This window comes from Callospermophilus lateralis, unplaced genomic scaffold (assembly GCF_048772815.1).
Source record: "Callospermophilus lateralis isolate mCalLat2 unplaced genomic scaffold, mCalLat2.hap1 Scaffold_89, whole genome shotgun sequence".
Taxonomy (NCBI): domain Eukaryota; kingdom Metazoa; phylum Chordata; class Mammalia; order Rodentia; family Sciuridae; genus Callospermophilus; species Callospermophilus lateralis.
The window spans coordinates 2,743,275-2,756,474 of record NW_027517018.1 but is presented as its reverse complement, the minus strand read 5'-3'; the positions used below and the strand labels follow the sequence as shown (position 1 = coordinate 2,756,474).

The 13,200-nt window shown below is 34.4% G+C and overlaps 1 pseudogene; it reads right to left on the bottom strand.

The window, feature by feature from the left end:
* The window catches only part of LOC143641199 (F-BAR and double SH3 domains protein 2-like), a 137,493-nt pseudogene extending 128,814 nt beyond the window's left edge, over positions 1–8,679 (bottom strand).
* Between the last annotated feature and the right edge of the window lie 4,521 nt (positions 8,680–13,200).

Below are 13,200 nucleotides of genomic sequence, written 5' to 3'. Positions count from 1 at the left end.
AGGAGCAAGCAACAGTCCCACAGCCATGATTTTTTTGAAGCTGAAATGTTTGTCTTAACTGCAGTGTCATGGTGATTGCCACGGGAGAGTTCAATGCATGCACTGGCAGCTATGCCTCTTAGTATGAAGCAGAATTGCAGACCATTTGGGACTAGAAGGTGAAGCAGCCAGTCTGTGTACAGACACTGTGAAGAGGACAGCAAAAGTTGCCTCTTGCATTTCTAACAAGAGAGAAAACATTCAGGGATGAATATACAGTTTCCTAACTCCTCCCCACTGCTTTAAAAAAAATTGGGTCTAAGATATTTCTGTTATTTCCTGCCTAGTTGTATTCCTATTTTATGAGAATTTTTTGTTTTTATTAATCATATTTCTATTCATTTTGATGTAGGAAAGCTAAGATTACCTATATTAAGATTTGAAAGTACCTCTCAGGGTAAGAAAGACTGTGCTTGAAGCACTGTCATTTCTCCTTTTTAAATAGTCATTATCCAAATAGGCTGACCTGCACATGGATAGTCCAACATAAAATTATAGATTTAAATTTATGGCATCTGCTTCATTTGCTAATCTGCATACACTTCTTGTATGGTATTTAGGTAGGCATTAACAATAGCATAAAATGTCCTTGAAGATGACAATCTAAAAAAAATAAGGATTTTTAAAAATCACACACTATACAAATAAAAAACTATACTGTGTACTAGTCTTTACCATCTATCCTTCAAATGTTAATGTTCCTTGGGTCTCCAAATTCAAATTCATATCTCACTGTATATATGACTGCATCCCTATAACTGATGGACATCCTATAACCTTCAGAATTCAATTCTCAGTGCCAGATTCTCACATAAGAACAGATATTTGATCACCTCCCAAATATATCCATGTCAGTGTCTCCCAGGCTCTTCAGAATTTACATATCCAAAATGGAACTTACCATCTCCTTCAGACTAACCCTCTTCCTCCTGTAGTCTCTCCTAATGGGCCTATCATAGCATCCATCAAAACTATATTTACTTCAGTGCTTAGTCCCCTTCCTGATTTTCCTATCTCTGCTTAGAAAAAAACATACTCATTCTTCTTCCAAGAATCTGCCCAAGCATCACTTCTTCTATAAAGGTTCCTTTATCAACAGGCAATAGTAATCTCTCCATTTTCTATGCTTTCAAAACAGTGTTTTCAGATTACTACTCTAAGCAATTAGTGACTAGGTGAGTGTCTTTAGGTAGATAATTTCTTTGAGTTTACTATGAATAGACAAATGATGAAGTTACTTTTTTAAATCATATGCTCTAAATTCCTTGAAGGCACAAAAGTGCACCTAACTTATCTGTGACCCATAGTGCCCAATATAATGACTAAATAAATATTAACTGAATTAAGACATAGAGCCATTTTTTTACTCTGTAGTTGAATTAATTTTCCAGAGAAGTTATACACTGAAGTAAGATGTCTCACTTTGAATTTGGCCACATGAGAAGGCAGTTCCTCGTGATCAGTTCCGTGAAATAGACCTAGTCAAATACACACTTCTCAGGAACAGTCCACCCATGGCTAAATTAGGCATTTGTAGATGCTCTACAAATCTGTCAATTCTCTGTTCTAGAATCCCAGAGAGTTTAAAAGACAAGTTCCTAAAAGCCAGAATGGTACAATAATCCCAACTGAGATCTGCTAACCTCCAGATCTTATTGGAAAGATGGATTTAGTGACTCCATGAATGCATGGGAAATATTTGAATGCTCAAAAAATAAAATAAAAACAATAAACTTAAATTAGAAAAATATTAAATGTTACACTGTAATATCAAGTATTCAGTGAGTATTCATTCATCAACCCATCATACTAAATAAACTTCCCAGGAACCCCTGAATTTTCCTAAGTTGCTGACGAAGTTGCTTAAATTTCTTGCAGATAAAAGCCATTTTAGGAAGCTAGATGTGTTAGCACACACCTATAAATAATAGCTACTCAGGAAGCTGAGTCAGGAGGATAAATAGTTCGATCCCAGCCTGGGCAACATAGAGAGACCCTGTCTCAACAATGACAACAAAACAACATGTTAGAGGTAACCCCCTCCTTGCTGGACTATTTGTACAATTGTCCAAACCTTTCTGATTTTATGCCTACGAGTTTGGACTCCTAGATTTTGCAACAATCAGCACTGTGAACAGAAGTCTTAGCTCTCCTGATCACAAGCCTCCTAAGTTCAGTTCTATAACACAGGTTTCCCACCCCCCCCCACCAATATTTATCACACTTCCTCAAAGTGTCATTGCAAAAATCTCTATCGCTTGATTGGTATCTCCTATTACCAATTGCCAGTTCCTTCCTTTCCTTAATAGGCTCAGGCTAGGGTGGTGGCTCTAAGGTAGACCAATTGCCTAGTGTGCATGAGGCACTGGGTTCAATCCTCAGCACCACATAAAAATAAAATTTTAAAAAAAGTCTCAAAATAAAGGACTATAATTCACATATATTGAAAGTAATATTGACAAAATTGTTAAAGCATACTTTAAAAAGTAGAAATATGAGAATTACATGTACAATAAAAAACAGTGCTTGGGATAGGGTTTTAAAAGGAGGTCAGTGCTCTTGTTCACTTGATGTGCCATTGTTCCTTCAATGACACCTTGAGATATCATAGGGATTTCAACTATAACTGAATTTTAGAGTCTAGCATGATAAAATGAGGCTCTTAAACCCTACTTTCTGATATCATCATGACTTTTACTAGACTCTCCATAAGTTTTCAAGTCTGTAAGTACAATGTTCATTTATCTTGTCTAAATATTCAATTTAAAGGTCAGAGATTCCTACTTTGCCACTTTAACAGATAAAAACCAGTCAATATAAAATGAAAATGGGACCTAAAGTACATAACATATGTAGAACAAATGAAACCAACACAACCTAAGAACAAATCTATATGCTATATAAACAAAAAACAAAGTATTAATTAGCAAAAATAACATTTAACTGCATAATAATTTTCTCAGAAATATTAAAATACATACTTTGCCTCAATGTCAGCTTTCTCTCGCACTGCATGAGCCATCTGCTCAGTCTCAAAGTACTTCTTTTTGCCTTTAGCCAAATCTTTCACTGTCTCTTGTAATTCAGTTTGGATCTTTGTCAACTGGTCCATACATTGTAAAATACAAAAGTGCAATTATTACAATTTTTAGTTTTCAGGCTGACAGAAATGAGTTTGTCTGAAGGACCATGCATTATTCCTTCAGGATGGAAACCCAGGAGAAAAATCAGCACTTTTAATGACTTTCAAATTGCAAATTAGAATTCCATGCACAGCTGGTACTTCCATCTCAAGTACTGTGTCAAATAGTGTCACAGTTTGCCTAACATTTAGGTAAGGCATAAGAAGAGCAACCATAAAAGGCTTGCTGTTGCAGATATCATGGCAATAAAGAAAAAAAAGAATAAACCAATTCTGTTATTTCTTCATAATCAATAGTCTCCTTTTTCTAAGTTCTAAGAAGATAAAATGATTAAGAGCTTAAGTAGTCTACTAAGGTAAATGAATTATATGTATTTTTCTGTAAAACTGTTTAAATATTGAATTTCAACAGTTTTTTGTTATTTTTACTTATTTATTTTTGAAATTCTAGGTTCAAATCTAAATCTCTTTAAATCTGATAACACTATAATGGATATGGTGGCAGTTTACAAATTCTAAATTATTAGACAAATAATAGCCACAATTCTTTCTTTTATTTTTGTGGCACTGGGGGCCAAACAGAGATTTGTAGATGCTAATGATGTGCTGTACCACTGAGCTAAAACCCAAACCCCCAAATCACAGTTATTTCAAGGAGGGTAGATAAACTCTAGTATAAATGAGAAAAATATGGACAAAGGCACTACTAAGTAAACAGAAGAATGGCAAAAAGCCTTATGTTACTGTGGATCTTGTTCTGATTTAAAAGCAAATATTCACATATAAAAAATGATCCAGAAGGGGTTGGGGTTGTAAGTCAGTGGTAGAGCACTCACCTAGCACATGCAAGGCCCTGGTTTCGATCCTCAGTACCATATAAAAATAAATAAAATAAAAGCAATTGTATCCAACTACACCTAAAAATAAATATTTTTAAAAAATGATCCAGAAAAGATTATGGTATTATTCTCATTGTAATTTTCATTATAATCTTAAGTCCTTCATAATTATAATGTGTCTGTTTATTCCCAAGTATACAAAAGAAAACTGCCAAAATAAAGAACATTATAAAAAGAACATTAACTTTAATGTTATAGAGGGAGAATATTAAGTTGAAACTGGTTCTCATGGTGACAGAATTTGAATTAGCCTATCTTCCTATAGTCTGGAAAGTGTGAAAATTGGACAAAGCATACCCAGGTCTTACAGAATTGAGACCTAGAAGAGGACCACACCTACATAACTCTCCACTCAACCTGACTTTCCCTCCTTTTAGGACATCTGTTGAATCATGGCACAGAAATAGGATATAAACAGAAAATAGTATTCTTACTCTGTTCTGTGGAGATAGTCTGTAGTTCAGGGGATGATGAAAACATCAGGAAGGCATCTTTGTAAGGCAAAGATCTAGAAAGAAGGATATTACAGAGAGGAGCAAGTTCAAAACACTACATGTGATTTTCCCTTGAGTCATCTGTTGATTTCTAATAGGTATATGGAGAATGAAACGCCAAGAAATCCAGCAGATAAAAGTAGCTAATGACTGGTCAGAGATCAGAAGATCAGAGTTGCTGTATGATGCTGAGAAGAAAAGCTAGAGTTCAAGTTTTGTCAGAGTAGAAAGGTCTTGGAGTAAGCATCCCGCACTTTCAGTTAAGACCAAAGAAGTAAAATAGATCACCCCTAAAAACACCCCCAAAACCAGACCTTAACAGGACAAAGGTCTAGCATTCTATCTGCCTGCTAAATATCACCATATTTGGAAATAACATCTTCAAGAACCTTCACATGTTTGATCCACAATGTTCAGCATGGTGAGGCACACTAAAGCCATAGACCAAATAATGAAAACCAAGAAGATCAGCATACAATAAAAAAAAAAAAAAAACACATAGTGATTCATTTAGTGGAATTATGAAACAGATTAGGAGCACATGGAAAACAGGGAGAATTACAACTGAAAAATGGAATCTAACCTCCAAAAAGTCACATTAAAACTCTGTAACTGAAAAAATACATTAAGATTCCAAAAGATAAGTTTTAAAAATATTAGGAATAGAAGAACCGAGAATTAATAAATAGCCAAATAGACCAATAGAAGTATATATAGAAAAAAGGGTAGAAATACAAAGTAGAAAAAGTATAAAAGAAATATGGACAGAGTCAAAAGGTCTAACAAAACAAAAGTCATAATAGAAAGATAAAAAGAACAACAGGCTGAAAGATTTTTTTTTTTTTTTTTTGGTACTGAGGATTGAACTCTAAGCCACATCCCCAGCCCTTTTTGTATTTTTTTTAAAGACAGTGTCTCACTGTTGTTTAGCACCTCGCTAAGTTGCTGAGACTGGTTTTGAACTTGCAATCCTCCTGCCTCAGCCTCCCAAGCCTCTGAGATTGTAGGTGTGTGCCACTGCACTGGGCTAGAGGATTTTTGTATTGTTCATGAGGTAGTAAAATATTAATTCAAGGTAGATTATGAAAGTTAATTTGGGACTAAGTTTGGGGAACAGTAAAATTACTAAATCAAGGTAATCTAATAAATTAGCATATTGAAATCTCTAAGGTAATTACTAAAAGAATTATAGTATTATAAAATTAGGAAGCTAACGGTGGAGGAAAAATTTATGATAAAAATATAAGAACACTCAACATCATTAACCATTATCAAAATTATAATCAATGAAATAGTACCTCACAACTGTGATGGTGATTAAAAAAAAAGTGGGGGGCTGGATTTGTGGCTCAGCAGTAGAGCGCTTCCCTAGCACATGTGAGGTCCTGGGTTCAATCCTTAGCACCACATTAAAAAAATAAAATGTAAATAAAATAAAGGTATTGTGACCAACTACAACTAAAAAAAAAACAAGACAAGTATCGGCAGGGTTGTGGAGAAACTGGAAGCTTCGTCATACATTGTTAGTAGGAATGCAAAATGATGTAGCCAATATGAAGAATCATTCTACTAGTTTTACTACAACTTTTGGAGAAATTGAAAATCTGGGATTGCTATCCAGAAGATTTCTAAATGTGGCATTCTGGGGACCAACAAGTGGAAGGAGTTACTAAAAGATGAAACCATTGGAGAATGCAGAGCTAATGGAAAGAAAGAGTGAGTTCTACTACCATCATCTGAGCCCGCCTTGGATTTGCCAATGCCTGAATAAGTCTTGCAGTATTCAGATATATAAAATAATACAATCTCATTTTGGCTTAAACCAGTTTGAAATAGGTTTTGTTATGTGCAATCCCAGGTTCATGATAGTTAAGCCCATTGTATAACATTCAACAACTGCTTTGTAAACACAAATGCCATTATTATCATCTATATCATGATACAAGTTAATTCCTATCAAATCTCAAATATTTTTCCCCCCCAGGAATGTTGTATAATTCAGGTCTGAATCTATCCACCAGTGGAAAAGCAAAGAAGTAGCTAAATTTTTTTCAAGATATTCAGATTTTGGGGGCTGGGTTTGTGGCTCAGCGGCAGAGCGCTCTCCTAGCAAGTGCGAGGCCCTGGGTTGGATGCTCAGCACCACATAAAAATTGGGACCCATTGAAGAAGTTGTGGCAAAAGCTGATAAACTGGCTGAAGAGCATTCATCCTGAGAGATCCTCTTGCCAAATTTAAGCACTCATCCAGTGTATTTTCCCCTCTCCTTGCCTTTAATCCTAAAAACCACAGTTTTCTGTGTAGGCCACACAGAGCCTGACTGAAGATTATGATTCTCTTTGAAGAATATTTAAGGTTTCCAATAAAATATACACCCCTCAGGGGGGAAAAAAAAAAGATTCAGATTTTGAAAAAAGTAGAACTTTTCAGTAATTCAGTTAGATTTGATAAATACAATGGCAACTTGAACCACAATATTTCTGCCTGATTAGCAAGTTAAATTGTATTATTTCTCTGTTCTTCCCTTCTATTCCTTTTTCTGCATAATCAGATACATACACATACATGAATGTACATTTTCTTCCAACTTAAGATCATTGATGAGTGGTCACATAGTTTAATCACATAGTCTACAATGAACAAGATAATTTTGGGCAAAGATAAGCATAAACATTTTTATACAAATGTGTTAAAAGTACTCTACATGGGAGGAATAGATGAATTCTAGATGGGGAAGAGGGGTGGGAGGGAAAAGGAGTGGGCAGGGGATTAGAAAGATGGTGGAATGTGATAGACATCATTGTCCAAAGTACACGTATGAAGACACGAATTGGGTGTCAAATAGTTTATATTCAAACAGAGATATGAAAAATTGTGGTATATATGTGTAGTAAGAATTGTAATGCATTCCGCTGTCATTTATTTATTTTTTAAAATCAATTAAAAAAAAGAACTATGAAAAAAGTGCTCTTTTTTAAGAGGTTAAAATTTTATATATACACATATATGCATTTAACACACTTATTTTATGCAACTGAAATCATCTTTGGCAAACAAGAAAATTAGTATTTTTACAAATGACAATCAGAATTGGAACAATGGATGGATTCTGAAATATTATTTCCTTAAATAATTGCTTTACTATTCTGAAGTATTAATATCTCTATTAAAAAACTTCAATAACTGGGACTGGGGTTGTGGCTCAGAGGTGCAGCACTTGCCTACCATGTATGAGGCATTGGGTTCGATCCTCAGCACCACATAAAAATAAAAATAAAGATGTTTTGTCCACCTATAACTTAAAAAAAAAGTTATTGATTTAAGACCTTCTTAAAAAAAACTTTAATTTCTTATTAAGTATCATGATAATCTCCATTTTTATTAGTCTCTTTCCAAAAAGGACACAATTCAAACATATACTTTCAACAGCATACTATAACAATCACATAAGATAATGATATTTTTCCTATGAATTTTAAATTTCTGGATAATCAAATAAATAGGTCCTTTTGAAAAAAAACTTTACTTATGTATATCCTACACAATTCAACTTTAGAGTACACTAGACTTTTAAAAATAAGATTAATTATGCAAAATGGCACAAGTTGAAACTGAGGCTAATTAATACAAACTGTTCTCAAGATATAGTGGACTTAATAACAATTATTTTAATATACATCCAACTGTACCATACTGTGAAACTATACAGGTGTATTTACTTGAGTTATATTTCTAAGGAGTATTTACTGAACTTTCCCAATTTCCATGAATTCAAATTACACTCAGCTTTATCAGTTAATAAAACATGGTTGAGAAATTCTAGTAAAATGCCACCCAAAAACATCTGTGACCATATTTTTAAAACATTCAAATTTTTAAAAGCAATTTAGCATAATTTTACAGACTGCAAATGTAGCAGTGAGGTATTAAAATATATAAAAGACACAAAAAAGTGGGAACATACCCTTTTTAGTTGCTGTTCTTTAAAGCTTCTCACAGTCCTGGCAGGCTCAGAAATGAAGTTTTTATAATTTTCATATATATTGATCCGAGACTGGGCTACCTGCATTGTTCCCTCGAGAAAGGATTTCCAAACAGGATACATGCTCCTAAATTCAAAGAGGGACAGAAAAGTATTAGGCAGGAAAATGCAAGAAAATCTAATCTTTTGCTCACTGTCAAACACTGACAGAATAAATATCTTCTTCAGAACCATAAATGTGTATTTATATTGGCTTCAAGGCAATATTTCAGCATACAGAAAAGCATGGCATATACTCTACCCCACTATTATTCAGCAATGGGATGTAAAGGAATAAAAAGATTACAATTTGAGGCAAAGCTAACACTATAAAAATACTGAATAATTTAGACTTTTCAGGACTTTCACTGTCACAGGGTCATCATTATGAATATCAGATTTTATTACTTCATCATGGTATTCTATTTTATAGACTCAGATTTAGAGAGTAACTCTTGGTCATACAACATGGTAGTATAGAAATAAAGATGAAGATTGGTTAACTCTAAATTACATTCTCTTTCAACTATACTGTCTTACATAAACCCATTTGGCTAGAAAAAATGAATGTCATGAACAACTAACTGCTTATATGCTTGAGAAAGTCCATTTTGTCAAACAAAAGGAATCTCTGATATTGTTGCTCTACATCAGTCTCCGATGTAATGTGCTCAGCATCACACTGTGCTTTGAAGTCATTCCAAGCAAGTCCCACCACCGTGCTTGATAAATGTGCTCAGCAATCTCTTGGTAAAGTCAAAAAATTAATTCATCTTTTGCTTTTTTCTATCAATTTCCTTTTCAAACCTTCTCTCCTAATTTGTTAAATGCCTAGCCAATCCTCTTATTTTCCTCCATTAGCCATAATGTATCTTATAACTCACCATAACAATGGATGATACTTTGTATTTTAAAATGTGACACCTATGTGTAGTGAAATTTTAGTAATTTTAATATTCATCTCCTGAGATTTCCCTCCTAGTGTTCAAATGGATTTTCTACTATAGCAATGTGTGGGACCATATACTACAAAATATGCTAGCTATGGGTCAATAGAAGACAGTGTAAAAAAAGAAAAAGAAAAGTTGCCTGGTCCCTATACTAGTTAGAACTTAAAAAAAAACTTGATAAACTATAGTTTTTTAACCAAGGAGTCTTAGGGATCTGTGCATGTAATACACCAAATCAATAGAGAATAAAATATTTGTTTATTTTGGCAGATATATCACCATCCCTTTGGAAAAACTTAATATGTTGCATTAGCAAAACAAAACAAAACATCAGTATAAAAGCATTAATGAATTAACAACAGCAAAACTGGTGTCCTCCTTGGCCTTTCACAGCAAATGACTTTTGAGGTGAACTCCTAAACAGTCCAAATAATTGATTTTTCCCAGAGAGTGAAGTGAAAGAAAAGTTCAATACTATGAAAAGTTCAGCAACTATTAATCTATACTTAAAAATATATTTTTTGGGCTGGGACTATAGCTCAGTGGTAGAGTGCTTGCCTAGCATGAGTGAGGCACTGGGTTCGAGCCTCAGGACCACACAAAAATAAATAAACAAAAGGTATGTGTCCTTCTACAACTAGTGTGTGTGTGTGTGTGTGTGTGTGTGTGTGTGTGTGTGTTTGTGTGTGTGTGTGTGTAATGCATTTTAAAATCAAAATAAAATGAAAAGCTAACATTATGAATTCTAACAGAGGAAGGGAGGTCTTGGCAAAGGGAAGGAATTCTTCCCTCAGTGTAGCACCTTCTTCCCTTCACCCTTTCACTTGGGAAACTGCTGTTCACTCTTCAAATCTTAGTTTAATTATACCTTCCTCTGAGAAGTCTTTCATAATCACCACCAGGCCAACCCCCAGACTCAAAGCAAAGTGCTCATAGGTAGAAGCACTTTTCCTATAATTATAAAAATTTGTTATGTAAATGTTCAGTTAATGTCCTTCCCTCTCACTAAAGTGAAAACTCCATGAAGGCCAAGTGTATGTTTTGCTGACTATGGTATTTCTAGGGCCCAGTAAATATGGAATGATTACAATAATGTGTTGAATGAATAAAGGAATGAAGAGATGAATGTCTGAATCATGAAGATTATACAATAATAAGAGAAATCCTTTCATCATAAAGGGAGTTTAAAAAAAGACCTCTAGAGATTAGCAGATTACTAGCAAGTAAACATATCTGTAACAATGCAGTACCATGAAAAGCATGGAATTCAGTTACCAGGCATAAGACCTGAAATCAAGTTTTAGTTTAACCAATACAATCATATGTAGCTCACCTCACTATACTTTCATTTCCTTAAAATGCAAATGAGGAAAAAAAATGCTTGAGTTCCAGGACATTTTTCTCTCTCAGTCTACTTTTAACTCACTGGTTATTGGTATGTTCTGGGGGTTCTTCTTCATCTCCTGGCCCTATAATGCTGGAGTGCTCCAGAGTCAGTCTCCAGCTTCTCGTCTTCTCACAGACTCTTGGATGAGCTCATCTAGCTCATGGCTTTACATACTATCACCATGCTGACCTGTCCTGAACTTTTAATTCCTGCCCACCCATCTTCCCTAACCTTCAATTGCCTATTTAACATACCCACATTTATTATATCTTAAAACTAACATGTCCAAAACCAAATTATTAATGTCCCTAGACTCTATTGTAGCAAAATACTTCATCTCATTGACAGCTACTCAGACTTAGTTGCTCAAACTCAATCCACAGAATTGTCAATGATTCTTCACTTTTCTCTCGCATTGCACATCTGCTTCCATCAAGAAATTTTGTTTGCTTAGACTCACAAAACATAATAGAAATTAATTACAGTTTATCTCTTCCACTGTGACCATCCTCAAGTCACCATCATTTTGTGCATGGATTACTGCAGCAGTTTCTGCCTCTGCCCCCTCCCCTAACCACCAGTGTTCTACACAGTGCAGTGACTGCAGAGCCACAGCTCCCTGGCACTCTATCCACCTCACTAAACGTACGTCCTTATCACCAACTGATATATGTATTTAATTATACACTTGTTTTATTGTCTTCCCTCACTAGAACATGGGCTCCAGCTGGCAGAAGGGTTGTTTAAGTCACCTTTATATTCTCAGCACCTAAAATGGGTATGGTGTTGCAGTCACTGGAGGAGGAGAGGAGGGAATGAAGGGTCCTAGATTAAAACCCACATTTGTCTGACTCCCAAACCTCACTATTCTGCTGACATAAGACTCTTTAATCTTAGTAACAAGGCTAATATTAAAGAGGACCTTTTCATTCCAATGAAGCTATACTGAGATCTATGTGTCTGAAATCTTTTGCATATGTCCTACACTATTTTGGGTGCATACCTTCTGCATAATTACTCATCTTTTTTGTAACTGACTTTACCTTTTAAACTAAAATATATACGTTACACTTTTATATCACTTTTTACAACTGAAAAACAATACTTGCCATAATTAAGTTATAACTAGTAAAATATAAATACATTCACCCACTTATACCTGTAAACTATTGCCAAAGGCAGGAGGACTGAGGATCAAGGAGAAGAAATGCCCAGAGATAAGGAGAGACAGATTTTTCATGGATTTGAAAATCACAAAAAGAAATTTAAACTTCACCCGATTGGCAAGAAGAAACAAGATTTTCAACCAGGGGAGTGGGAGGAGGCCAATTTTACAAACACATACAGACAATTATGATAAAAGTCAAAGACAGTTTATTACCTTGTAGCAAACAAACAAACAATAACAACAACAAAAATGTGAAAAGGAAAGATCCCAGACAGAGCAACAGCTACTTAGCATTCCAGATAGGAGAAGATGAGATCTAGAAAGAAGGTCAAGTTGCAGGCACTTGATTTTTTATTGTCTAAGCTGAAAGTCAATAAAAGTATATGATCATTGTCAGTTTATAGACAATAGTTAAAGCCAGGAATATAGATAAGATTACTGAGAAGAGTCACTAGAGAGCTAAGGGAACTTTTAGAAACATTTACAGAGAAAAGTCTGAAAATATTTTCTCAAACATTTAAGGAAAAAGCAAGGGGGAGAGAAACTAGTGTCATTAAAGTCTAGTTTCCAGGAAAATGGGATTTCATGGCATTAAATAATACATGTATCAACAGATTGGCAAACAAAATAAAAGACTGATCACATGTACTGTTGGTAAGTAAATAAATTGGATGATTTTTAAATAGTATTAGAAGAAATGTAAAATATATTAAAATTCAGGACAATTTCTACAATCAAGATTTTGAACATATAAACCCTTCACCTAAAGTGTCCTCTCTAAGAATTTACCCTAAGAATATACTTTCACAGTGTATGAAGATATGTGCAAAAGGAAATTATTCACTGCAGCATTATTTGTAATAGTCATAAACTAAGTAACTACCAAATAGGGAAATGGATACGAAACTATAACTCATCCATAACGTGACATCAAAACGTACTGCTATGAAAGGGTGTTTCTCTGAAACACTGTTTACAGAAACATATGCACACAATAATTCCAGTTCTGTCAAAAAGGGCAAAACTGTGTATGTTCATGAATAAATCACACAGAAAATAATTAAGGGAAAGAAAATACCATAGGCTTTTTATAGCAATAA